The sequence below is a fragment of the Schistocerca gregaria genome, chromosome 1, assembly GCF_023897955.1.
Source record: "Schistocerca gregaria isolate iqSchGreg1 chromosome 1, iqSchGreg1.2, whole genome shotgun sequence".
NCBI classification, from domain to species: domain Eukaryota; kingdom Metazoa; phylum Arthropoda; class Insecta; order Orthoptera; family Acrididae; genus Schistocerca; species Schistocerca gregaria.
In genome coordinates, this window is record NC_064920.1 from 620,304,515 (window position 1) to 620,329,767 (window position 25,253).

At 45.9% G+C, this 25,253-nt stretch overlaps 1 protein-coding gene and 1 non-coding gene across 4 annotated transcripts in view; both read left to right on the forward strand.

Moving 5' to 3' along the window:
* Nucleotides 1–25,253, forward strand: part of LOC126359375 (uncharacterized) — a 661,877-nt gene that overhangs the window by 72,464 nt on the left and 564,160 nt on the right. The window lies entirely within an intron of this gene.
* On the forward strand, nt 2,632–2,706 carry Trnas-uga (transfer RNA serine (anticodon UGA)). Its single transcript has one exon. It is a non-coding gene; the product is annotated as a tRNA-Ser (tRNA).

The following is a 25,253-nucleotide window of genomic DNA, read 5'->3' on the forward strand; positions in this document are numbered from 1 at the left end:
GCAGCGGAGTGTGCGCTGATATGAAACTTCCTGGCCAGTTAAAACTGTGTGCCCGACCGAGACTCGAACTCGGGACCTTTGCCTTTCGCGGGCAAGTGCTCTACCAACTGAGCTACCGAAGCACGACTCACGCCCGGTACTCACAGCTTTACTCCTGCCAGTATCCGTCTCCTACCTTCCAAACTTTACAGAAGCTCTTCTGCGAGACATGCAGAACTAGCACTCCTGAAAGAAAGGATACTGTGGAGACATGGCTTAGCCACAGCCTGGGGGATGTTTCCAGAATGAGATTTTCACTCTGCAGCGGAGTGTGCGCTGATATGAAACTTCCTGGCAGATTAAAACTGTGTGCCCGACCGAGACTCGAACTCGGGACCTTTGCCTTTCGCGGGCAAGTGCTCTACCAACTGAGCTACCGAAGCACGACTCACGCCCGGTACTCACAACTTTACTTCTGCCAGTACCCGTCTCCTACCTTCCAAACTTTACAGAAGCTCTTCTGCGAGACATGCAGAACTAGCACTCCTGAAAGAAAGGATACTGTGGAGACATGGCTTAGCCACAGCCTGGGGGATGTTTCCAGAATGAGATTTTCACTCTGCAGCGGAGTGTGCGCTGATATGAAACTTCCTGGCAGATTAAAACTGTGTGCCCGACTGAGACTCGAACTTGGGACCTTTGCCTATCGCGGGCAAGTGCTCTACCAACTGAGCTACCGAAGCACGACTCACGCCCGGTACTCACAGTTTTACTTCTGCCAGTATCCGTCTCCTACCTTCCAAACTTTACAGAAGCTCTGACATGCAGAACTAGCACTCCTGAAAGAAAGGATACTGTGGAGACATGGCTTAGCCACAGCCTGGGGGATGTTTCCAGAATGAGATTTTCAGTCTGCAGCGGAGTGTGCGCTGATATGAAATTTCCTGGCAGATTAAAACTTTGTGCCTGACCGAGACTCGAACTCGGGACCTTTGCCTTTCGCGGGCAAGTGGTCTACCAACTGAGCTACCGAAGCACGACTCACGCCCGGTACTCACAGCTTTACTTCTGCCAGTATCTGTCTCCTACCTTCCAAACTTTACAGAAGCTCTTCTGCGAGACATGCAGAACTAGCACTCTTGAAAGAAAGGATACTGTGGAGACATGGCTTAGCCACAGCCTGGGGGATGTTTCCAGAATGAGATTTTCACTCTGCAGCGGAGTGTGCGCTGATATGAAACTTCCTGGCCAGTTAAAACTGTGTGCCCGACCGAGACTCGAACTCGGGACCTTTGCCTTTCGCGGGCAAGTGCTCTACCAACTGAGCTACCGAAGCACGACTCACGCCCGGTACTCACAGCTTTACTACTGCCAGTATCCGTCTCCTACCTTCCAAACTTTACAGAAGCTCTTCTGCGAGACATGCAGAACTAGCACTCCTGAAAGAAAGGATACTGTGGAGACATGGCTTAGCCACAGCCTGGGGGATGTTTCCAGAATGAGATTTTCACTCTGCAGCGGAGTGTGCGCTGATATGAAACTTCCTGGCCAGTTAAAACTGTGTGCCCGACCGAGACTCGAACTCGGGACCTTTGCCTTTCGCGGGCAAGTGCTCTACCAACTGAGCTACCGAAGCACGACTCACGCCCAGTACTCACAGCTTTACTTCTGCCAGTATCTGTCTCCTACCTTCCAAACTTTACAGAAGCTCTTCTGCGAGACATGCAGAACTAGCACTCCTGAAAGAAAGGATACTGTGGAGACCTGGCTTAGCCACAGCCTGGGGGATGTTTCCAGAATGAGATTTTCACTCTGCAGCGGAGTGCGCGCTGGTATGAAACTTCCTGGCAGATTAAAACTGTGTGCCCGACCGAGACTCGAACTCGGGACCTTTGCCTTTCGCGGGCAAGTGCTCTACCAACTGAGCTACCGAAGCACGACTCACGCCCGGTACTCACAGCTTTACTTCTGCCAGTATCCGTCTCCTACCTTCCAAACTTTACAGAAGCTCTTCTGCGAGACATGCAGAACTAGCACTCCTGAAAGAAAGGATACTGTGGAGACATGGCTTAGCCACAGCCTGGGGGATGTTTCCAGAATGAGATTTTCACTCTGCAGCGGAGTGTGCGCTGATATGAAACTTCCTGGCAGATTAAAACTGTGTGCCCGACCGAGACTCGAACTCGGGACCTTTGCCTTTCGCGGGCAAGTGCTCTACCAACTGAGCTACCGAAGCACGACTCACGCCCGGTACTCACAGCTTTACTACTGCCAGTATCCGTCTCCTACCTTCCAAACTTTACAGAAGCTCTTCTGCGAGACATGCAGAACTAGCACTCCTGAAAGAAAGGATACTGTGGAGACATGGCTTAGCCACAGCCTGGGGGATGTTTCGAGAATGAGATTTTCACTCTGCAGCGGAGTGTGCGCTGATATGAAACTTCCTGGCAGATTAAAACTGTGTGCCCGACCGAGACTCGAACTCGGGACCTTTGCCTTTCGCGGGCAAGTGCTCTACCAACTGAGCTACCGAAGCACGACTCACGCCCGGTACTCAAAGCTTTACTTCTCGCAGGAGAGCTTCTGTAAAGTTTGGAAGGTAGGAGACGAGGTACTGGCAGAAGTAAAGCTGTGAGTACCGGGCGTGAGTCGTGCTTCGGTAGCTCAGTTGGTAGAGCACTTGCCCGTGAAAGGCAAAGGTCCCGAGTTCGAGTCTCGGTCGGGCACACAGTTTTAATCTGGCAGGAAGTTTCGAAACTGCATTGCTTGTTAGGTCCGGAAACTAAGTATTTTACTGCAGGAAAAGAAATAGAGGTTTCCAATTTACTCAAGATTCATTGTTGCAACAGTGGATATGTAGTTCATGAAATGATTACATGTCAGTTGCATAGGCGGTTCTGAGATGCCAGGTATCGACCAATGCTGAAACACCCGTATTAGTACGTGACGTAGCCGTCACGGTCGATACTGCAGGAGCTGACTCCGGCATCCAGTCGATTGTACAGATGGCGAATATCCCTTTTGGATACGTTATGGCATTCCTGTTCGACCTGTTCACGTAGTTCTGTAAGAGTTGTGGTTGACGAGTTGCACGAATCACTTATCTTCCCATCATATCCCACACGTGCTCAATTGCACACAAAGGAGATGGTGCTGGCCAGGTAAGTTGCTGCACGTGTTGCAGAGCACGTTGAGTTTCACGGGCAGTGTGTGGACGAGCATTGGCCTGTCGGAACAACGCATCACCTTCATGATATAAGAACGGCATACGAACGGGTCTAACTATGTTCTGCACATACCGAGCGCTGGTTAGTGTCTCCTCCAGAAACACCAAAGGTGAACGAGGGTTGTACCTTATCGCACCCCTTACCAAATGGCCTGGGTTGGGGCCAGTGTATCTTGGACGAATGCACTCTACGGGGCAGCGCTCATCAGGTCTGCGTCGTACGCGAAAACGACAATCACTTGCGAGTAGCCAGATTCTGCTCTCATAGTTGTTAGCAACGAGCGTCATTCCATCTTCCAAGTGATCCTCTGACGGCACCAGTCGACCCGTGCATGTTGATGCTGTGAAGTGAGTGGAAGTTATTTATCTTAGGCAAGTTGTTATGGTACAAGCTCTTCCGTAATAGTCCACGTTAGCCTCACTGCTGGTGAAGTACAAGTCCTCTATGTACACTATTGTGGTCTCTATGTGTTGCCTGAGACTGAAACCCTGATCGCGACTGCAGCTGTCTGCGACTGCATGTGACTTGACTCGGCGACTCACTGGGTGACTGAGTGGGCCCCCCGGTCCACCGCGGCGTTCTAAATAATGGCGGTCGAGAGCGCATTGGCAGCGTGTTGCTTTCGAGTCTTTGGCCTCTCTCCTGATACCCGCGTTGAATGCGCCTAGTGTCGATCTTCTCCAACCACTTTGCCTCCTGGTGTGCTGGCGACAGCTTACGCCAGCACATTCCTCCCCCCCTCCCCCCCTCCCCCCCCCCCCCAACCCGAAAAGACGCACCGTTGTCGTGAAGTGTCGTCGTTCACCACCAGCAATGGAGGGTGAAGATTTGACAATGACAGCCACTCGTGCTGGCGAAACGTCAGTAAACAGATGAACGTGTGGCGAAGAACCCAATACACAAGCCAATAGGCAGTTTGCCAACAACTGGCCACGAAAGCTTCAACAATTTTGTAGTAATTGTTGTACGGTCGTTAGTAGGCCAGCAAATTGTTGGTTCTGGAACTGAAAAGCTTGCTTGCATCACATTGGCCGTCTGCGGCAGAGGAGCGGGTGCAGGAGGTGGAGGGGACGTGGTAGCCATGGTTTACACAAACAAGTTATAGCAAAAAGCAAGCAAAGCCTCTAAAAAGAGAAATTTGATTAGTTCTGCGGCTCCCCTCCTTGTATACATGCAAGAACACAACAACAAATTAGCAAGGAGAAATGACCACCCCTGCAAGCTGAAACACAAGACAAGCAAGCAAAATCTGCACTGAATTACACTCGTCGCCAGTTTTGTGTCGTCTTGTTGTCACTGTAGGCTTGTGCCATGGGAAGCAAGGAGAGGATGTTGTTTGGTGGCTGGTATCCTATTTCTGTACCAAAACTGCACGCATGTATTAACAGGATCCTTTATTAACAAAAACAAGAGGTTACTTACTTTAGGTAAGTTGTTGTGGTACAAGTTCTTCAATAATAGTCCACGTTAGCCTCACTGCTGGTGAAGTACAGGTCCGCTATATACACTAATCTGGTTTCTATGTGCTGTCTGCGACTCATCTCGATGACTCACTGGATGACTGACTGGGCCCTCCAATCAACGGCAGCGATCTAAACACTGGCGGTCGAGAAGGCGTTGGCGGCACATTGCTTGCTAGTGTGTTTTTGTCCTATCTCCTGATAGGCGTTGCTTGCCCCTACTATCGATATTCTAGCAACCTCCTTTCCGTCTGGTGTGCTGGCTACAGGTTACGCCAGTACACCTCCAGAAATATATGCTTGAATATAAATGCTCAAGGTAGCCAAGCATACAGCTTGTGTTGTTGTATTTGACCAAGAAAGGCAACTGTGCAATGGCCTCAACACTTGCAAGCATCAATAGTGGCCAGAACAGTGTGCTTCTTTTTTTTTTTATTTTATGAGTGCGTTATGTCGGCAGTAACTGACTTTGAACCTCTTGGTGCTCGCATAGTGGCTGCTTCTGTAACCAAGGGAACCGAAGTGTTTGATGTTTCGAGAGGTCAGTACCAAACATTTATACAGCATACATGGAAAACGCCAAAACATCGTCCACTGTCTCAACACTAGGGAAACGCTGACAGACGATCATTGAAGAGGATTGCGACGAAAAATAAGAGATCGACAGCTGCAAAAGTCGCTGCAGAACGGAATGTCACATCTGCGAACACAGTCTGCACCAAAATAACATGGAGAGGGATCCATAAATAGGGAATTATAGGGCGAGTTAGAATTTGAAAACACTCATCAGTGATGCAAATGTCCGTAACAGGAAGATGTGGTACTGAAGCCTAGCACTTGTACTTACGAGCAATGCCAGAAAGTCATTTGGCTGGATGAGTCTTATATCATATTGTCTCCAACGTCTGACCGAGTTTACGTCCTAAGAGTGAAACGTGGGGGCTATTCGGTCAAGATGATGATGATGTTTGGTTTGTGGGGCGCTCAGCTGCGTGTGGTCATCAGCGCCAATACAAACTCCGAATTTTTACACAGTCCAATTTTTTTTTACGCAGTCGAATCAAGCCACTGTCACGGATAATGATGACGACGATGATGATGTTGTTGATGAAATGATGAGGACAACACAAACACCCAGTCTCCTCACAGAGAAAATCCCCAACCCGACTGGAAATCGAACCTGGGACCCCATGATCCAGAGGCAGCAACGATGGCCACTAGACCACGAGCTGCGGACTGGATTCAGTCAAGAGTTGGACAACCGTATTCCATGGCCCCATGTGTGTTCTGTAAAGTCGAATTTGTGCCAAGAATTATGTAACCATTCTGGCTGATTAAGTCCATCCCATGGTTCAGTGTTTGTTCTTCACTGGCGATGCTGCATTCCAAGCCGAGATCACCCCTGTTCACACATCTCACATCGTCCAGGGCTGGTTTTGTGAGTGGAAAGCTGAACTGTTGCATGTGCCCTGGCCACTATAGTCACTAAATCGCTTTATTGTTGGGCCTTTGTGATCTACTTTGGAGGGAAGGGTCTGTGATCGCTAGCCAGTCCTATCTAAACTTGCGACTATTTTGCAGAAAGAATGGTATAATATTCCCTTGGAAAACCGCACAGGACCTATATTTATCCATTTTCAGATGACTGGAAGCTCGTTTGAATGCCAGTGGGTTTCATGCATCTTGTTAGGCACGGTGATGTGTTGTGTTTTTGGTTTTTCTATATTTTTATCTACGCCTGTATTCTGACGTCCTGAGACAACACAAGACCCCGTATCTGTCATGAAAAGAAAAACCTTGTGTTGAGTTTCTGAAACGGAATTTGAAGGTTACAACTCCCTCACAAGAAGTTGCTTGTGCCATAGCTACACCTGACTGCCTGTGATTGGAAGCAGAGCAGGGAGCGGCCGGATTTTTCCGGTGCACTGTGAGCCAGTCAGCGCCACGAAGCGGCGCACAAGCTGCATGAATAAGGAAGCAGCTCCATCCTGATTCACAGTCCGGCTACAGCAGCTGATGCTGATCGCGTCGGAACTTCTGCAGCTGTGATGCTCCAAATAGCACATCTTTGACGCTTCCAGCACTGTTACATCCAGCGAGATGGCGCAGCGTTCAGCTCACTGGACTCCAACCCGCGTCCAGCCATCCTGATTTAGGTTTTCCGTGATTTCTCTAAATCGCTTTAGGCAAATGCTGGGATGGTTCTTTCGAGAGGGTACTCCGATTTCCCTCCCCATCCTTCCCTAATCCGAGCTTGTGCTCCGTCTCTAATGACCTCGTTGTCGACGGACGTTAATCACCCCCTCCTGCTCCTACTCCTCCACTGTTACCCAAAGGAATTCTGGATTTTTTTTCTTTCGTGTTAAGATATCCTCGAAACGTACAGGGTCGGTAAGGTACTGCAAGGTTGTCTTAACTTCCTGGGTGCCGTTTCTTGCATGGAGATCTCTAGTCTTAGTGAGATGACACTTGCTTTGACTCGGCTAATATATTCGGAAAAGATTGCCAAACCATTTTTTTAAATGAGGCTTTGGAGTGTGTGTTCGCCCTCGCACATGAAATGCTCATCTTCTCTGCGAATGCTGATTTTTTCTGCCCACAGACATACAACATGTGTCTTTTAATACCTTCACAAACTGACCAGATTATTTCTCTCCCTTTTCTAATCTTTTTGTTCATGCATCCGAATTGTTCATTTTTAATTTCAATTCGTTCGATACTCACCGATACACAACATTTAATTATTGTAACCCTCCAACCTCCCACTCTCCCCCCCCCCCCCACCCCCCCCAAAAAAATAAAATAAGTCGTTTGAAAATATCACAAATTTTAGTTTTCGAGATTAGGAAGATATATGACCTCACAGAATTAGAAATTCCGTAGGTTATCACATATACAGAACGCATGCAGGAAAGCAATGCCAACATGCGTTAAAATGCTTGCATGCTCGTGGGCTTGAAGAGATTTTTCCAAAATAACCACGTTGCGTCTCTCATAGTCTCCTGCAACGAATAATTATGTCTGATGCACCCAGCCGAATCCTTTTGTCATACTGCAACGAAGCATCACACAACGTAAGTTATGTTCATGCTCCATTGCTGCATAGCTGTCACTTGTTGTGGAAATAAATTCATATTTCGATCTGGCTGCGTTCTGTCGTAATTTATTCTTCTTTCGCTCCACGGCTTTCTTTATTTGAATTTATTGCTCTTTAGATTACACCACACAGCCAGCTCGTACTTACATAAAATACACTGGTATTGACAGAGAATTAATGTCAAAATGTTTGCTTGTTCGCCCGCACACACACACGCTGTGCACAGAACACACATAGTTACTGATGGGTCTACTCCGTATGATCAGTGTATAATCAAATTTTATCGAATACTTTTGCGCATTCCGTCTGTGATATGTTGGTCTTAGATGCGGAAATCTGTGGCAACGGTGAATCTGTAGATCACATGAAAAAATCTATGATCCTTTGTTGCTAACAGAGCCGTAACGCAAATTGGCAACGGATGATAAATCTTCAGCAGTTCTTGTAAAAGTATTGTTGAAGCGATAGGAAGCTGGTTTCGGAGTGCAACAACAATGTATTAAAAAGTCACAATATTTACAATAGAAAAATACACCAACAATGGAATGACAAGAAACGAAAAATGTTTAAGTTAAAAAATGTTGTGGTACATCCTTATCACCAAAGCGAAAGTCAAGAATAATAAAAAGAAAACGGCTTAACGTCAAATAACAAGTGTTTCCACGATTTAGTACAAATGAATTATAAATTAAGCCCAATTAAACCACAGTTACTCAATAGTGACTGAAATAGTTTGACAAATGTAGCAACTGCTAAACTAACTTAAGCTCAAATTAAAGGTAGCTTTCATTGACAAGACTGTGAACTTTAAGTTATACATAGGCGAAGTAGAATACAGTTAACAAAGTAACAGTGCAACACAAAATCAAAATTGTTGTTAGCAAGTGCACCAACGGTTTATCACAATGAAGTAAGTGATGAGAGTGAGAATACCGAGAACAATTACAAATTAAGAACGTAAATACAAAACTAAAATTATAGCCAGAATCAAATCCTAAAATTTCTGTAACGAGAAACTTTAACAGTGTTTTAAAAGAAAGATATGTACTGAATTAACGCCAAGCGGCCTCGTAAGTACGTTTACAATCGCCGAAGGCACCTTAAGGTTTGTCTGAAGTTCTCCTGAAATGCAAAGAGTCCATTAGTGGTCGAAATGAGATTTGCGCACAATGCTCGAGAAAACAATAGGCCGAACTTATATTACCGGTCGCCGCTAAGCAGGGTTTCTTTACTTATACATTTAAAAAAATTACATAATCACGTACAATGTAGGTAACAGAAAAATTCAAGGGAAATTAGCTGTTGCAATGTGGTAGCCAAGGATGATTACAGATTAGGAACTTAATTATTGAAACTAAAATTATAGCCAGAGCCAAATCTTAAGTTTTTACAAGGAACTTAAACATTATTTTAAAAGAAAGATATAGACACAATTAACGGCCGGCTACAAGTTGATAATTGGCGAAGATGCCTTAGGATTTCCCCTGAAATGTGGTGAAAATACGAGATGTCCAAAAGTAATTGTATAACAGTTTCCTGCCGCCCAGTGACCAAACAAAACGGTAGCCTGAACTTATATTAAAAGGCCACGTTATTTAGATTTACGCAAAGGTTTAAAGACGCTCGTTAAAAAAAAAAAAAAAACTGGCTGCTCAGATATACAGGCAGGGTAGTATGAACCAATGGGCAGCATGACAAAGTAAACAACTGGCAAAAAAATAAACAGATAGAGGAATAGTTCAAAAAACGGCAACTGGGAAGTGATGTGGATTTAATATACTCATCTGGCCAGTTGTTTTATGAAAATGTATTCTGAAAGACGTATTACAACATCTGTTTGGTGACTGTACCGTGAAGTCCGTGATAAATAAAGCGTTAAGTACACACATAGACAGAATTAAACACTATTCAGTCTTAAAACCAATGCGTAAAATAAATTTAACAAGCACTGAAAGCACTAGTAAAATAAACTGAATTTTCATAAAATGTAAGGCACTAGGCAATATGTGAGGCAAGCAAATTACAGCTAATCTAAATAGTAAATGCCTAACAAAATACCAAAGGCCTTAAAAACAGTGGCAAAGAAGACAAAAGCACAGGGCAGGTAATCTACAAAATAATTTAACGGAAAGCGCATGTTAACGCTCATCGAAAGACAGCCACGCTGCTCAATAATAAGGAGGATGGATTATAAATCTTCAAGTCAATGCACGTTCGCCACAGTCAGTATCGAAACACCAAAGAGCGCCTTTAGCTCACAATATCCGACCGGGATAATGACACAAATACCAAGTAGGCGCAGAGGAAATCAGGATGCTACAAATTTAACGTCTGTTACAAAAGGCCTTACCAGTCCACGGTCCTTAAGCAGGCTCCCTTTCTTCAGTGGTTCGGTAGACGACACTAAAGTCCCCAACAGGCGTGGCGGCGCCGATAACACTCCTCAGGAGAAGCGGCGGCCCTCCAGTAATGTTGTACGCCCGCGATAGCTGAGTGGATGCCGGCACGGCAGCTCAGCGTGTTCGGTCAGGGGGTTAGCTGCCCTTTGTAATAAAAAAACTGAGTTAATCGATCAACTTAAACGGGTGTCTTACGACGTCCGCCACGAAAAAATTCAACGAACAATATAGAACAAAATGAGATCAGAAAAAAGTGGTCAGCGCGACAGAATGTCAGTCCTAAGAGCCCGGGTTCAATTCCCGGCTGGGTTGGAGATCTTCTCCGCTCAGGGACTGAGAGTTGTGTTGTCCTAATCACCATTATCATCCTCATCGACGAGCAAGTCGCCGAAGCGGCGCACTGCTGCGAACTATTCACCTATAGATCTTATTTTTTAATTTTAAAGCGTGGAGCCTCTCCACGCCCACGCCAACGTGGTGATTATTACAAAGGATCTACTATCACTTCCGTTAATTACTACCGAGGAGTATACAGATGTGGAGCCGTGATGTTATCTGTACGTCTGGCTAGGATTACCCATTAATATGGTCGCTTCGAGGAGATAGATAGTGGACGAAAAGCGAACGGAGGGTATCGGGTTTAAGGGCAGGGGGGAGGGAGAAGGGGAGGGGGGGCAGGTGCCAAGGCAAGCGCAAGGGAGAAAAATCTCGGCGGTAATCTGGACCGTTAATAAGAACAGTTGCGGATTTGTTGCTCCCTGCGACATATCACGCAAAGATACGCTATGTTAGTAGTGGGTATCATGCTTCGGCACTGAAACAGAGCCAAAGATCGTTCTGGTGAGAGAAATCAAGTGCAGTAGCGCAGTGCGCTGTTGGGAGCCTTCTGCTGCGCCGTGTCGGTGGTGACTGGCCCGGCATCAGGCCGACGTTGAACGGCGGCAGCTCGCTGTTGTGCGACGGCTCCTGTTAACGGCAAGGCGCAGTTTGGCTGCAGCTGATCCTCGAGCAGGTCTGCTTGCTCCACGAACTGTGCTGTTGGTTCTTGGGAGAGCTGCAGGCCTTTCTCTCGCGCTCTGGTGATGAATGCTGCTTTCCTTTCTTCTGCCTTGGCGCTGGTAACCCCCTGTGGCTTTCGGCGACGCCGCCATTGCCGTTGGGGCGACGGATGTCTCGTGGCGCCCCACTCCTGCGTCGCTGCAGAAGCGGTTGCAGGGTCAATCACCTTTACAATCTTCTAGTTGTCGGTGAAGCTCCTCTGCGTGCGTGCAGGAGCGTTCGCCGGCATTTGAAGATCGTAGGCCTTGGGCGAGGACTTCACTCACTTGCCTCCGGGCCTCCTCCCTTTCCGCAGCCAGGATTGTTGCTAAGGCGGCCCTCTCTGCCGCCATGACGGCTCTAAGGGCCTCTGTCGCTTCCTTCGCGACATCGTAAAGGTCGCCGCCGCTGCTCTCGTCGCAGACTGTCCGCCTTTGGGCGGTCGTCCCCGCTTTTGGCGGAGGGATGCCCACGTGCCGTTCCTCTGCTGTGCCGGACCGGTGTTAGATCATCGTTGTCGTCGCCGTCTTATCCTCCAGTGCATCGGTGCGGCCGCGACCACCAAATAGCATTTTGCCCGGCTTTGGTTTGCAGAAGCGGACAGCCACTTCAGCTGGCGACGTGTGGCCCGCCGCACTGAGCACCGGTCGGCAGAGATTCTGTGCCGCGGTCGCAGGTGCGGGTGTCGTGCTCGCCCTCTCACTTGACACACCGCGCTGCATTGCGGCAGTACTTCGATACGTGTACCACGCCCTGCCACTTGAAGCACTGGGGGGGTGAGAGCCCACGCCGGACGGGCAAGTTCCTGCCCTCACGGGGAAGCCCAGCAACTTCCTCAGTGGCAAGGCGTCGGTAGCGCCGTCAGCCTTTCGCCCTGCGTCGGCAAACAGCGTCGGTCTCCTCTTGTTGGTTCGGGTATGCAGCCCTAAAGACCCATTACCGAACCCTGAGTGTAACAGCCCTTCTCGAACTGCTGTCTCACCACAACATCGAGGCAGCCTTCATCACAACATCGAGGCAGCACTCTCAGAAGCGCCTGGGTCGCCGACACTCTGTTTACAGCAGTAGTGTTCTGTATCGCCGGTTGTGCGTACGCAATATGGGCGACCACAGCGCTCTTGATTGCCCGTGGCGGTCTTAGATCCCCTCCGCTGCTATTTACGTGCTCAATCTTGCGGCGAAGCGTCCTCTGGTCTCCAAGCAATGGGATGGCATAGACACTATCGATACACATCGCGCGCACGTCACAATTTTAGTTCTTTCATGGCAGTCAAAGAAAAGGTTATCTGCGTTCTCTTCTGTTCCACAAGAGCAGAAAGTGCTGTGTACAGCAGCCTGTCAAGATATTTACGGAAACATTCGTGGTTAAATTTGAGTCTGTCTGTTAAACAGACAAGGTGGCTTGGTATTGAATGCTTATGAGATTTCGTGGAATAGGGGACCGACTGGTGAATTGTTGGGTACTTCTTGCCAGTATCTTGTTGTTTCCTCCCAATCCCGTTGACAGTCTTCTATCGTGCTTCTGCGTGGGACATATCAGTAATCCAAACTTGGGACTGAAGCCTAGGTAGTGTGCCCTTTCACATAATCTACTTTGGCTAAGTGTTGAACGGCTTCATCGCTGTTAATCCCAAAGTGTGGTTTCACCAATTCGAAATTTACGGAATGGCCTTCTTGACACATCGTTTCAAAACACTTCTATAATCATGCATTGAGTGCCGTTTTCATTCGAACAGGTTCTAAAATTTTTGACTACTGTCAGAGCAGATCAATAGTCACTGAGTAGGAAGTATAGAGATGCTGTCATCCGCGAGCAGAAACAAACGGCGTCTAGTATCACAATGGGTTCGTGGTCATCTTCGTTGCCTCTGCTGGTAATATCTGAGTTGCCCACACTTGTGCAAACATGGTACGCAACACGCGCTTCCGACAGTCACTGGTTTCGGAGCCGTCAGTACAGACAAAATCTGGGTACTGTCTTAAAAAACTGCGCCAAAGTTTTATTCTTAATGTGAGCCTCATGGTGGAAAGTTACCTCAGACTGTTTCAGTGGTAATGGACTCTTAAAACTATTTAGTCTGCGTGTCCTAATGATCTTCCTTGAAATCTCCATGGATCTGGACTTGGGGAGGAAGAGTTCTAATGATCCAGAGCGTCCATCTCATTTAGAAATTTCACGAAAACAATGTTTCTGCTTCAGATTTGTTATGAGCTGTGAAAAGTACAGTGACGCAGTTTCGTGTGGTACTGATGCGTATATCCGGAACAGAAGCCGTGAGCAGAGAACGTGTTTACGTCCTTCGCTGTGGAAAGAAAATTCTTAATGGTATCTTACGGCCGGACCGACTTTAAACAATCGTAATAACACAGAATAAGTGAGACGAATTCCGGCACAGAATCATTGAGGATATACGGAATTGAGCGGGGAGACACGAGGGATTAACAAAGGCAGTTGTCAGTCTGTCATTGTCTAGCGCAAGCGGGAGATTTTTCCGTGATTTGTGCCATAAAGATTATCTTAGGAGCAGGAGGAACATGGTTGCCAACTGGTGGAGAATCGAGTATCACGTGTGACAACAATCTTTTCTATAGACAATTATAAGGCATGATGAGACCTGTAGTTTCCATTTCGATTTGGCGTTGCTTAAATAATCATCAGTGTACAATTGGCTGCATTACTGGCAATGACGTGTGAGATCAATGTTTTTTCGGTTCTTACTAGCATTGTGAACGATACGATTTTTTTTAAAATTGTGGTTAATGGAGATTACAATGAAAGCGAACAATGTTATTTTGTTTGTAACTTCCAATTCATTTGGTTCACGATGCCATTCATTCAGATTTTTAAACGCAGCTTGTATCTATCGTAGCGTTATGAGGGGAATGTGTTTTTTTATTTGCGGAAAAATGATACAAGTAAAAAAAATCACCAAGCAGCTGGTAATGGTTACAAACACACAATAAATCTACATGTTCACAATCGAGTTCTGTACAGAAAATAATAGAAATTATTGTATTCATTTCTTCAAATTCGCTTTCGCCGTGGAAGTCGACAAATCGTTATGCGTGAAGACTGTCATTATTCGTTTCGAACTCTTGAAGCAGATTAGAACGGACACCTACCCTCCTCTGTGGATATGGTCGCAGTTGGCGGCTTTCCGATGAGCTGTGTGTGTGTGTGTGTGTGTGTGTGTGTGTGTGTGTGTGTGTTTGTGTGTGTGTCAAGCCCTGGCTTCCCCTGGGTATATTATTTTGTCTACAACTCAGTGGCAGCATGTTGCAATTACTTGGAAACCATATAACTCAAAAAAAAAAAAAATGTAAAACGGAGAATTGTCCCATAAATTAAATGAGGAGTCTGAACGAGATAATCGAGATTATTTTGATGATCTCCAACGTTATGTGAGACTCTTAGATTTCTTGAATCGTGATTTTGGCAAAATAATTTGAGGATACGTATCGAAGAATGCTGGCAGTGTCACCTGATGAGGTTCATTGAACGATACCGATTGTGACACAATAAATATACCTTAATGCAGCTGTGGTGGCTCCTTATTAATATTATTAATTTGAAGTGCTGTATCATGTGTTGGGGCCAACAGTGAAGTCCGGAGGAGATGGTGTTGCGGTATGGAGGTGTTTTTAGTGGCTAGGGTGCGGTCCTCTTATTGCGCTTAAGAAAATGCAAAATGCGGAAGGATATGGACACATTGTACAGCTGTAGTTACCAGACGGAAGCTATTATTTCACTGAGGTTGATTTTTTATTTTTTAAATTTTTTATTAGTTAAGATCGCATACAAAAAATTTGATAACTCCAGATCGAAGTATGCACTGCAGTATATAACAAACCACTTTGTCAGTTGACTTGAATTGGTAATAACCAATCTTAGACGCTGCTGTGGATATTTTGACCTACAGATGACCGGTAACTGTCGATACCGGTTACAAACTTTCCTGTGTGCGATCTTAGCTAACAAAAATTTTACAAAAGAAAATCAACATTCATTAACAGCATTGTGTTCTACGTACAGCAGAGGAACTGTTCGTAGACGATGATTGTATCAGCATGACCATTCACCCTGTTATAAAAGCGGGCCGCGGTGGTCTCTCGGTTCTAGGCGCTCAGCCCGGAACCGCGCGACTGCTACGGTCGCAGGTTCGAATCCTGTCTCGGGCATGGATGTGTGTGACGTCCGTAGGTTAGTTAGGTTTAAGTAGTTCTACGTTCTAGGGGACTGATGACCATAGATGTTAAGTCCCATAGTGCTCAGAGCCATTTGAACCATTTGAACCTGTTATAAAACAGAATCTGGGAGGGAATGGTTTATGGAGAATAACGTTACTTAAATAAACTTGAGCTCATCCCAATGGAGCACCTATGGGCCTAGTTGAAACGTTGATTTCGCTCCGGACGCAAGCGTCCAACATCAGTACTTTCTCTGGTTTCGGCTGTTGAGGAAGAATGGGCTGCCATTCCCCGACAGACATTCAGACACCTTCCCAGCAGAGTTCAAGCCGTCATAAAGGCGGTGGAGACAGAACATATCAATGTTTGGTAATAGGTGTCCGGATACATCTGATCAGATAGTGTATGTGTTATAAATGGTAACGGTCCCGTCACACTTCATTGGGGTAATACTGAAATTTCCTTCAGATCTGCCGATTAGATGTTAAGTCCCATAGTGCTCAGAGCCATTTGAACCATTTGAACCTGTTATAAAACAGAATCTGGGAGGGAATGGTTTATGGAGAATAACGTTACTTAAATAAACTTGAGCTCATCCCAATGGAGCACCTATGGGCCTAGTTGAAACGTTGATTTCGCTCCGGACGCAAGCGTCCAACATCAGTACTTTCTCTGGTTTCGGCTGTTGAGGAAGTTCCTTCTCTAGATTGTCGCACAGTTGACAAAATGGTAGATATCGAAATAGACGACAGAGGGATAGAGAAACAATTAAAATCGCTCAAAAGAGGAAAGGCCGCTGGTCCTGATGGAATACCAGTTCGATTTTACACAGAGTACGCGAAGGAACTTGCCCCCCTTCTTGCAGCGGTGTACCGTAGGTCTCTAGAAGAGCGAAGCGTTCCAAAGGATTGGAAAAGGGCACAGGTCATCCCCGTTTTCAAGAAGGGACGTCAAACAGATGTGCAGAACTATAGACCTATATCTCTAACGTCGATCAGTTGTAGAATTTTGGAACACGTATTATGTTCGAGTATAATGTCTTTTCTGGAGACTAGAAATCTACTCTGTAGGAATCAGCATGGGTATCGAAAAAGACGGTCGTGTGAAACCCAGCTCTCGCTATTCGTCCACGAGACTCAGAGGGCCTTAGAAACGGGTTCACAGGTAGATGCCGTGTTTCTTGACTTCCGCAAGGCGTTTGACACGGTTCCCCACAGTCGTTTAATGAACAAAGTAAGAGCATACGGACTATCAGATCAATTGTGTGATTGGATTGAGGAGTTCCTAGATAACAGAACTCAGCATGTCATTCTCAATGGAGAGAAGTCTTCCGAAGTAAGAGTGATTTCAGGTGTGCCGCAGGGGAGTGTCATAGGACCGTTGCTATTCACAATATACATAAATGACCTGGTGGATGACATCGGAAGTTCACTGAGGCTTTTTGCAGATGATGCTGTGGTGTATCGAGAGGTTGCAACAATGGAAAATTGTACTGAAATGCAGGAGGATCTGCAGCGAATTGACGCATGGTGCAGGGAATGGCAATTGAATCTCAATGTAGACAAGTGTAATGTGATGCGAATACATAGAAAGATAGGTCCCTTATCATTTAGCTACAAAATAGCAGGTCAGCAACTGGAAGTAGTTAATTCCATAAATTATCTGGGAGTACTCATTAGGAGTGATTTAAAATGGAATGATCATATAAAGCTGATCGTCGGTAAAGCAGATGCCAGACTGAGATTCATTGGAAGAATCTTAAGGAAATGCAATCCGACAACAAAGGAAGTTGGTTACAGTACGCTTGTTCGCCCAATGCTTGAATACTGCTCAGCAGTGTGGGATCCGCACCAGGTAGGGTTGATAGAAGAGATAGAGAAGATCCAACGGAGAGCAGCGCGCTTCGTTACAGGATCATTTAGTAATTGCGAAAGCGTTACGGAGATGATAGATAAACTCCAGTGGAAGACTCTGCAGGAGAGACGCTCAGTAGCTCGGTACGGGCTTTTGTTAAAGTTTCGAGAACATACCTTCACCGAAGAGTCAAGCAGTATATTGCTTCCTCCTACGTATATCTCGCGAAGAGACCATGAGGATAAAATCAGAGAGATTAGAGCCCACACAGAAGCATACCGACAATCCTTCTTTCCACGTACAATACGAGACTGGAATAGAAGGGAGAACCGATAGAGGTACTCAGGGTACCCTCCGCCACACACCGTCAGGTGGCTTGCGGAGTATGGATGTAGATGTAGATGTAGATGTAGATTATGTACCATTACCAGTGACGTGTTGAGTCCTGTCTGCGAAGAAGTCCCGTATCAAGTCGCAAATGTAGTCCAATATCCGGTATGCTGACAACCGAGTAACAAAATCCAGCGCAAAAGTTCGCACCGAGCGAGTTATAGAGAAGTGGGACGCGAAAATTTTGCAAGTAAAGAAAGGCCGAAGAACCATCCTGTGAAGGCCGAGGACGGCAGCGGAGCACGTAAGACGAGAATGACATTTTGCACTCGAGTCGATATGGGGGACAGCACCTGCGCCCCTGTGCCAAACAGAATGTGTGCGCGGAGCGGCGCGCGGGCACGAAAACACGGTCACGCTCTAGTAAGGGCCGGCCGCAGGTAATTTTAGAGTCGCGTGTCTGCCGAGGTGCGGCGAGGTGGTCCCGGCCGCTGGCGCGACTTACGCCTTGGCAACGCCGAAGCGAGCCGGTGGTTTCGCAGACAGGCGGTCGCTGCCACGGTTCACGGCCACCGTCGCCGTCCCAGGTGCGCCGCCTCAGCATTCACAACGCCCTCCGCCATGGAAATGACCGTGGGCGGCATTTGCTCACCCGTCATTGAATGCATAACGCGAAAGAGCAGATGACTAGCTCCGCGTTTGCCCTTATTGTGAAACTCGTAATTCTTGTTACATCACGGCAACCCATATCGTCACAGCAGACCAGTTATAGACTCAGCACAGTTCATGAGACCATCTTACAAAAGAGCTCCCGAAACAGGAATATTTGTTCTTAACCTCTTCTGAAGTAATGCATAGCTACAGATATTTGGCCAGTTATACGAGTCGCATTAGGCGTTTATTTCGTGAACGGTTGAAGATATCGATGTTTTCAACATATGATGGGCACGTAATCAACCGAGCTGCTGAAATTATTTATCCTATTTTAGTGGAACGATACAAAAAAATGGTTCTGGGTACTATGGTACTTAATATCTGAGGTCATCAGTCCCCTAGAACTCAAAACTACTTAAACCTAACTAACGCAAGGACATCACACACATCCATGCCCTAGGCAGGATTCGAACCTGCGACCGTAACGGCTTCGCGGTTCCAGACTGAAGTGCCTAGAACCGCTCGGCTACAATGGCCGGCTGGAACGATACACTTGTTTAATGTAGTTTGAAAGTTGTTGAAAAGACTAGTACAGCGACACAACGCTTATGAACTAGAATTAAAATCTTTCGCAAAAGTAACCGAGATACGTCGTGAATTTGAAACTCCATTCATTTCAACTGCTCTTCCAAATCTTTTGCTGTCTGTATTGAGATCTACTGTTGACCGATGCATCGTGTCTAATAGACTGTATTCTTAGAAGATAGTCATAACTCAGTGGACTGCAGTGGGTATGCCTAGTATTAAAATGTATGCTTCACCTTTTTTTAGTACTATTATAATTTATAGATTCCTAGAGAAAACGAAGTAAAAAGAATATGACTAAACACCACAACGGCAACTGGTATTGCATATTTTATCTCAAAACGTTAGTATTAAATGGTTCAAAAGGCTCTAAGCACTATGGGACTTAACTTCTGAGGTCATCAGTCCCCTAGAACTTAAACCTAACTAACCTAAGGACATCACACACATCCATGCCCGAGGCAGGATTCGAAACTGCGACCGTCAGTATTAAAATGTATGCTTAACTTTTTTAGTGCTATCATAATTAATAGATTCCTACAGAAACCGAAGTAAAGAGATTATGTCTAAATACCACAACGGCAACTGGTATTGCATATTTTATCTCAAAACGTCAGCCCGCCTGATTCGCTGGGTGTTAGCGTGCTTGCCTTCTATGCAAGCGGGCCGGGTTCCATTCCCGGCCCGGTTGGAGATTTTCCCCGCTCGTGGTTTGGGTGTTGTGTTGTCCTCATCATCATTTCATCCTCATCGCTGGCGCACGATCGCCCAATGTGGCGTCGAATGAAATAAGATTTGCACTTGGTAGCCGAACTTCCCCGAATGGGGCCTCCCGGCCAAAGATGCCATACACCTGTTTCATTTTTCTTTTTTTTCTTTTTCTGAAAACGTTGTCTCCACACAATAAGAGGTTAACAATTCACAGTTACCTGTTTTACTTCTGGGTTATGGTACAACCATATCCCTTGGTTGTTGTATCGCCGTTCGTGCTACCTTATTACAACGAAGCCTTATTTCCCTCAGTCTTCTGACTGGCTTGATGCGGCTCCTACGAACATACCAATTACTTTCTTATGCCAACCTCCTCATACCAGAGTATCACATTGCAGCCTATGTCATCAATTACTTGTCGGCTGCGTTCCGGTCTCTGTCTTAAAGTCAAAATACGAAAGAAGAGGACCAGAGGATCACCATCGTCCAACAACAGAGGCACGCGCCTGACGAGACGGCGGCAACCAACGGAACCTCCCAAAAGGAGAGAGGCGGGGCGACGAGTGGACGCCTCAGCGATCCCGTGCAGCGATAGCCTACTTACAGGAATCGGCGGCATCGCTGCAGATCCGCTTCCAGCATGAGGCACAGGTAGGGCCGCCTCGTCCACTACCTGATTTTTTTTTCTGACCACCTCCTTTCACCCGAGGTTTTTTGCCTTTAAAAAAAGTGCAGGGTGTTTCACAGTACGGATGCCGGTGTAGCAAGATAGAAAAATAAAAATAAACTGCTACTTATCTCCTTTTCCTACCTGCCATTTATTAATAACTGCTGTACTAAAACGGCCATAAAGTGCAATCTTCCACACTGATCCAAGTTTTAATGATAGCAGTGGCGACTGTGGTTAGCAATACCGTGGCAATTTTTTTTGTCGTTGTCGAAAGGTGGGGTCCCTTCTGTGCACTACAAAGTGAATTTTTCCAGCTTTTTACAGTCCGTCCGTGGAAAATATCTAAATTCTATGGAGGAAGTCCTTTTGAAGAAACGATAGAGACTGATTCAGAACACACGTAGTGCTAAGTGTTACTAGTTACAGTTCCAACCAAATGGAACAGAAGGCAAGAAAGGACGCCTGCATTAAAAAGGTGTTTTCTTTAGTGAATGAAAATGATTAAAGGTATTGTTGTATATGAGGCGCGTTCAAAAAGTATGGAACATTTGGTTTGTTGTCAGAAATATATTCATCGATTTATAGATATAGAACACTAATCCCCTTCAAAGTAGTCTGCTTGGTAATGCACACAATTCTCCTAACGCTACCGCCACTGTTGAAGCTTGGAGAACGCGTCATTTGGAACGATGATCAACGGTGTCAGGGAGTAAGGAGGCTCACTAACCACAGGAATGTTGGGTTCGGCGAGCAATGTCTGATTCAGATGCACAGAATGAGCGAGATCGTTGTCATGATGGAGCTGCCAAATTTTTGCTGCCCACAAATCCGATCATTTACGCCCATAGCCTCAGGAGAGTGACGAAAGACCTGGTAGCATTCCTTTTTGATAGTTTTTCCTTGCAGATTTTTCATGGAAGGTCTTTCGCCCTATCTTGTTTCATGCGACAAAGAAGAAGATTAAATTTTTTTGAACCACCGGGTACTGTAGAGCTATATTTCCTCTGGTTTTGCAGAACACAAATACATCTTAACCTTAGTGCCCCAACATGCTTCAACACATAGGGCTATGTCTCACCATCAGTACGTCCTTATTTTCATGCAAGATCTTGTTACCTTGTTTTTTTCTTCTTTTTTTGCTTTATAGGACATTCATCTATTTCGAATGGGTAGCCCTCGTTCAGAAGTATGAGAGCATGTTTAGGACCATTCTGTTTAGCACACATCGTTACATAGTTGAACATGACTCCGCAGCAGACGAATTCTCATAGTGACCAAATGACATCTTCTTTTACGTTTTAGATTGGACAGTCGATCGATGAAACGTGTCCCCTCGTCGGATGAATCAGGTTCGTTGTTCCACCAGGTCGATGGTCGTGTCCGGATACGCCGTCATATAGGCGAAAGGCTGCTCTAAACATGAACCGTGCCAGAGCGCGGGGCGGTGGGGGCAATATTATGCTATGAGGGACACTTATCTGGGCTTTCGTGAGATCTGTGGTAGCACCGTGACAGCTATGGATTACGTGAATATTATTACGGTCCACATACATACCTTCATGCTTTGTGTCCTTTCTAACGGCAACGCCATCATCCAGCAGGATAAGCCCGTTTTAGACGGTCATAATGGTATTGCTGTGGCCCAAGAAATATTACAGTGAATTCACGTTGACGACTTCCACCAGACTGGCCTGACCTGAATCCGACTGAACACATCTGGAGCGCTATCACCGACAGCTCCGCGCTCACAAACCATTGTGCATAAATACTTGGTAGCAAGGACTTGTGCAATCCACGCTACGCAGAATCGAATGTGGTTAGAAAACCACAATGCTTTACAGCACATGAGCTGTTGCAAGTAGGCGTTGCTTTCGTCTGTTAAAAGGCTTAACGCCACGCGGTCTGAGGCGTCTTGTCACGGTCAGTAGAGCTCCCCCCGTCGGAGGTTCGAGTCCTCCCTCGGACATGGGTGTGTGTGTTATGCATAGCGTAAGTTGGTTTAAGTTAGATTAAGTAGTGTGTAGTCTTAGGGACCGATGACCTCTGCCGTTTGGTCCCGTAAGACCTTGCCACAAATTTCCAATTTTCCAAAAAAGACTTACCTAGTGCCTTTTGAGAGGGCTACCAGGCTGATGCAAGCGTATGTACTTTACGCTTCTTCGGTGTCGTGGATATCAGTTTTGCTTCTTGTTGTAACAAGTGGCTACTCGTTTGGCCTTATTTGATTGAGCCGCATTTCAGACATTTCTAGGATAAAAAACGATGAGGTAGCCACTGGGAATTGATTCCGTGCAAACCACTAGAACACCGAGGTGCCCTTTAGGCTAACCTACGAACAGGAGACTACAACCCACAGTGCAAACTGGTTGGTTCAAATGGCTCTGAGCACTAAGGGACTTAACTTCTGAGGTAATCAGTCCCCTAGAACTTAGAACTACTTAAACCTAACTAACCTGACTTCAAACCTGCGACCGCAAACTGGTGTTACCCACATACTCACATTGTTTTTTCAAATCAATGCGAGAAGTTAAGGAAGCAATGCTAATGCCCCAGAACAGGGCCGGCCACGTCATGCCAAACTCCACGCGCGCAGCGTGTGAAGGCCGTGGCCGGGGGAAGACCCGGCCTTTCACTCGCCTTAGCCCGGCCCTTCTCGGAGGCGCCCGGCACAGCGCGACATTTAGTTTAGCATCGCGGTGCGGCATTTTTTTTTTTTTTTTGGTTGGCACAACTCTGAGTTCGACAGAATCGTGGTGTCAGTGCTGTTTACCCTTCGCTATTTGTTCATGGTATGAGACACTTCACAGATCAAGTGGCTGTTGGCACAAAAAGAGGCTGTCTAGCGATCTATCGTGACAATGTTTTAAAATGGATCGCAGTGATAGAAGAGAGGGATGACAACTCTCGAGTCGCATAAGCGGAGAGTACTGCATATTTGCTATGAAATGACATTACGATACCGCACAGAAGAACTGAAAGATTTAGTTGATAATGAAAGAGCACCAAGAAGCACTTTGTGTTAAATTTACAAGCATGGAGCACGTGATGAAACTAATGGTACAGAAACAAAAATTTCTGAAGTCATATGTATCATTTCACTGTCAGTTGCAACAGTTTTCAATGGAACTGAATTAAGAGTATGGAGACTTCAAATATTTGACCCGCCAGCGTAGCTGAGAGAGGTAATGCGCTGCTTCCTGGACTCGGGTATGCGCGCCGGCACCGGATCGAATCGGCCCGATCGATTAACTACGAGGGCCGGTTTGGTGGCCAGCCTGGATGTGGTTTTTGGCGGTTTTCCACATCGCGTTAGGTGAATGGCGGGCTGGTCCCCACTTTCCGCCTCAGTTACTTACTCGCAGACACTTGACAACATTCGCACTATTTCATGGCTTACACTAGACGCATATTGGGGTACTCTGATTCTGTTCTGGGGGGTTCAGGTTGGCGACAGGAAGTGCATCCGGCCATCCTCCGCAAGCACCACTGCCAACTCCATAGTAACAGGGCCGACCCTGCGTCGCAATGGGACAAAGGCCCACAGAAAATTACGATGATGAGACTTCATATATTACTACAAAGTGCGTTGGTTAAATGAATGAGCATACCTGGAAGGATTTTTCGATTTAAAGCTTGCTATTATTAAATCTATGAAGGAAAAAGGAGTGCAGGAACGAAAAATAGGACATCCAGTACAGATTTCAGACTTCACATTTTAGGTGGACTTGACTGCACACCTGCCCACAGCGGGAAATTGCAATGTAACTTTCTGATTTAATGGGGACATATTTAAATACAAAATCGATTTATGGATGGGACACTTTCTGGCAGTCAGTCCAGTTCCCTAAGCTCACTGGTGTTGAAGAAAACGCAGGGTTTGAAGATTCACTGTGGCTTTGAAAAAATTACAAGGATAGTTTTACACAGGTTTTGAGGACTTGTCATCCTTACATCTGTCTTGGAGACCGTTTGCTGTTTCAGCTGAAAGCGCCCCTGTGCATGTGCAGATGTAACTGATTGATCTGCAAGGCAATACTAGTTTTACTGACAAATCTTTTTATTTTAAAACTGTCCAGAACATTTACATAGCTTTCCTCAGGTAGTGTTTCTGAGTCTCCATAGTGAGGTTGCAAAAGTGATACAATATTGCAATCGACATATTTGTGTGAAGAACACTGTTTCGATTATGAAACTAGGTAAGTTACGATTGCATTGCATCTTAAATGCAGAATTCAGTGAAACTGTCTGCGTCTGTGCTAGGCAGACAGTTTGTGCCGAATAAATATTATTTTCTGTCTCCAGCACGCCAAAAATAAATAGTACTGAAAATTTGTTTTGTTTATGAGCTATGTCGTTGGGAAATGTGATAAAACCAAGTCATATACAGTGCCATTGAAATATGGCACATTCCCAGTTATTCACTCTTCCCCCTCCTCACACTCAGCTTGGGATGGTGGTGGGGGAAATGAGCAGCAAGGCTGAGCACTTGGGCCCTCGTGTCAGGACGTGGCCCGCGAGCCGATCTCTTGGCCAAGCCTGTCCTACAACATTTTCCTTTTTGGTTCCCAGTCTCCTTAAAAATCTGATGCGACCTGGCATGACTTCCTCTCCTATGCCAAATTCTTCATCTCATAGTCACACCAACGTCTCCAGTTATTTGTTGGATATATTCCAATGTCCATCTCCCCCTACAGTTATCTCTTTCTAGTGCCATGGGAGTTATTGGCTGATATAAAGCCTGTCCTGTCATCCTTTCACATTCTTACTCACAGTTTTTCACATATTCTTCTCCTCATCAAATCTGCAGGACACTTCCTCAATTATTAGACCTTTCGTTTCTCTTTTTTCCAGTTTTTTTTTTTTTTTCATTGCACGATTCAATTCTTTCCAATGCTCTGCTCCAAACACAATTTTCAGACATTTCTTTCTCAATTTAAGGCCTACACTTGGTAATATTAGCTGTATGATAGCAAGAAATGCTCTCTTAGCCCTCGATATTCTGCTTCTTACACATTCCTTACTGCTTCCATCATGCGTAATCTTGCTTCCAAGGTAGGAGAA